This window comes from Myotis brandtii, unplaced genomic scaffold (assembly GCF_000412655.1).
Source record: "Myotis brandtii unplaced genomic scaffold, ASM41265v1 scaffold685, whole genome shotgun sequence".
NCBI lineage: Eukaryota > Metazoa > Chordata > Mammalia > Chiroptera > Vespertilionidae > Myotis > Myotis brandtii.
The window spans coordinates 421,250-424,856 of NW_005370679.1; the positions used below are offsets into that span (position 1 = coordinate 421,250).

Sequence of the window (3,607 nt, forward strand, 5' to 3'; positions counted from 1 at the left end):
GCCATCTTGGTTGGGTTAATTTTCATATAGTCGCTCTGATTGGCTGGTGGGCGTGGCTTAAGGTGTAGCAAAGGTATGGTCAATTTGCATGTTTGTCTTTTATTAGTGTAGATGAAATCAACAGCGATTTTCTGATAGAGCTCCTCACATAATCAATACTGGGAAGAACCTCAGACTGAACTCTCAGCTTCCCATACTACACTTGCTTGTTTATGCCATCAGAGTCAACCACTGCATGCATACCCTGGTTTTGCCTTCCTACCAATAGAGTGATACATGTCCTTCCCAATCAGAACCTCACAATTTGCATACCTCATTTACATAAAACAGACTTAATTGATAACCTGGGTAGAAACGTTTACTTTAAAAGTTTGCCTCCCCTTGCCCAGCTGGTGTTGCTCCATGGTTGAGCATTGACCTACAAACCAGGAGGTCACAATTCGATTCTAGCTAGGGCATATGTCTGGGTTTCAGACTCTATCCCTAGTCGGGGGAGTGCAGGAGGCAGCAGATCAATGATTCTCTCTTATCATTGATGTTTCTAAATTTCCCTCTCCCTTCCTCTCTGAAATCAATAAAAATATATGTTATAAACCAAAGAACTTCTATACTTATATGCATAACCCATGGACACGGGCAATAGGGTAGTTAAGACCTGGGGATGGGTGGGTAGGGGCTAGGAGGAAGGGGGTGGGGGAAAGGGGAGATATCTATAATACTATCAACAGTAAATATATTTTTAAAAGGTTGCTTCCCCTTTGTTTCCGTGGAACACAATTTAGGTAAAAACCTAAATTTAACCTGAATTTGTGCCTCCTGGGCTGCAGTTTCTTTTGTTCTAATAAACACATATTTATTGTTTACAGTCTAACATTAATTTTGGTTTACTGTAATGGTGGTCTCTGAAATATAAAAATATATGTTATAAACCAAAGAACTTCTATACTTATATGCATAACCCATGGACACGGGCAATAGGGTAGTTAAGACCTGGGGATGGGTGGGTAGGGGCTAGGAGGAAGGGGGTGGGGGAAAGGGGAGATATCTATAATACTATCAACAGTAAATATATTTTTAAAAGGTTGCTTCCCCTTTGTTTCCGTGGAACACAATTTAGGTAAAAACCTAAATTTAACCTGAATTTGTGCCTCCTGGGCTGCAGTTTCTTTTGTTCTAATAAACACATATTTATTGTTTACAGTCTAACATTAATTTTGGTTTACTGTAATGGTGGCATTGGTGGGATCCCAGGATGACTGCCCTCTGGTCCCTGGTGACACTGTGGACTTGTTCAAGGTACAGGCAAGAGGCCATGGTCTTCTTAAGCAGCCTCATATATCAATGGTAAGCCTTCCTGGATCCAATCCTTCTTTGGTCGAAGTTCTGGATTTTATTTGAGCATTGCTTCTCTATTTGCTGGCTTCCACTCATCTGAGTGAGAGATTCAAACATAAAGATTTATGTCTTCATTTTTTTTTCCCAACACATACAGTTTTTCACATCAAAGAAGGAAAACTTTATCTAGTTTTGGGCTTGGTTCATATGATGGTGGATTTCATCCATAAGGTTTGTATTCATCTCTGTCATAAGAGGGAAGACACTCACACTTCAGATCCATTCACCAGGTGAGTTCCAATGGGGAACCCTTGTTTACGTTGTAATTAGGTATGTCTTTGAACAAAAATTAATAGCATCTGAGGCATCTTCTTTGCCTCCCTATCTTTGTCTCCAGATATGTGCAGCCACCAGCTTCCTTTAGAAAAATCTGTTCTTTAAATTCAGGCCTTCTGCAGCCATTCTCTTTTCATTCTGACCTTTCCAACTTTAATGTGAACACTTACTTTCTACTTATTTTTGTTTATGTTTGTTGATAAGTTGACTTTAAGTGGCACCATTAAAGGAGGAGACCTCAGACTTCTCAGAAACAATAGAATATATTATTTGATTTTAACACAGCTTTAAAAGAATTCTTACATCATGCAAAAACTTTGGCTATCTAAGCAAAGCTTCAACTTAATCCATTACTAGAAAATATAATTTGGATCTAGTTTTTCTTCTGAGTTTTGTATTGTGCCAGGGACACACAATTTAGTGTTTTAAAATGACATTTATGTGATATCTGTCTGGATTTGTCTGTGTTTTTATGTATATGTATGTACATATGTTAAAGATATGAGATATTTCTACTGCTGGATTGTATTGCCAAAATTGATTAGTAATTTCAAAATTAGGTTATCAGGAGCCTTATTCGATTAACTTAAAAGTGTGCTCATATTAATTGGATAAATAACAGAAACTAACCCAAATACTCTTCAAGTACACACGATCTAGAATTTTTAGTAAGTAAAACTAGTTTAATGTTGTTGGTTTAATTAAAACAGCCATGTCTTTATTTATCAATGCTGAAAAATAATGCAGGCATGCAGCTTTCATTCTACCTGGTTTTATTAGACAAATAAGTTCACTTTTCTTTGTTACACAGTTTTCCAGGAAGAAAAATAATGTAAGATAATGGCTAAATACTTTAATTTCTCATTAAATCTTCAGGAGTAATCAAAATATAATTGTTAAAAACAAATGTTTTAACTAGAGATAAAAGGGATACATTTCTAAGCAAAATTTTCAGCAAGTAGTTTCAATAATCTTTTAATAACTGGAAACCTTTGAGTCCTGTCAAATTAAATTAAATTATGAGTCAAATTACATTAATTAAATACCTAAATCATCACCCAATAAGACGAAATACTAAAACATTTAATGTTAAATTCATCTAACTTAATCCTCTTTTGACTTGTTACAGATAAACTAAAAGATAAGTTTGAGCATGTTAATAAAAATGTTTTCTTGAGTAGGCATATTTTCTAAAAATTATGAACCTATGTTTTTAGAGGTTTTGAAATAGATTCATGAATTCGTCAGTCTAAAAATGCTGATTACTTACTTTTTAGTGTCTTTAAAAGTTGTTTTCTAAGGGTTAATAATTCTAATTAATATGGAAGGAAATGATGCGTGTTTTCAATGAAGAAAGAAGGAAGGCTTGGAAGTTTATTTTTGAGGGTTTGAGGGAATTAGAGGGAAATGGTCTGTCCTAAGATAGTTTGGTGGTTTCTGAGTAAGAAGAAACAAACTAAGAAGGTCAAGGAAAGTTGTAGAAGGTTTGTAGAAAAAGAATCTTGAGAAAGGAATTTTATGTGTGATCAAGATAAATAAAATTAAATGAATTTAAGTGGATTTGAATATCAAAAATGGTCTGTGATTCTGTCGTTCTGTTAAAAGGAAAAAAGTTACTCTTGTACTATTGGTATGTTCTTAATAAGAAACCATAAACTGAAAGTAAAGATTTTATGTTTTGCTTAAATTATTTCCTGCGATGTACCATAAGGTATAATATCTTGACAGTATGTAGTCTGCCAGGTCAGTGTGTAACTTTTCTTCTCTCACTCTTGGGGTAATTGTATTGAATAGTGTTAAGCATTTTAAAGATTACTTCCCTTGTGGGTGTCTTGTCTTCTACCTTATGCCAATATTTAAAATTAAAATGTGTTGGATAATAAATATCATATGATTTCACTTATATTTGGAATCTAAAGAACAAAATAAATGAATA

The 3,607-nt window shown here is 34.4% G+C and overlaps 1 long non-coding RNA gene across 1 annotated transcript in view; it reads right to left on the reverse strand.

Annotated features, from left to right (window-relative positions):
- LOC106723965 overlaps positions 1 to 3,134 on the reverse strand; it is a 15,969-nt gene extending 12,835 nt beyond the window's left edge. Inside the window, exon 1 of the long non-coding RNA XR_001359717.1 lies at positions 3,125 to 3,134. This is a non-coding gene — a long non-coding RNA (uncharacterized LOC106723965). The remainder of the gene's footprint in view (positions 1 to 3,124) is intronic.
- Between the last annotated feature and the right edge of the window lie 473 nt (positions 3,135 to 3,607).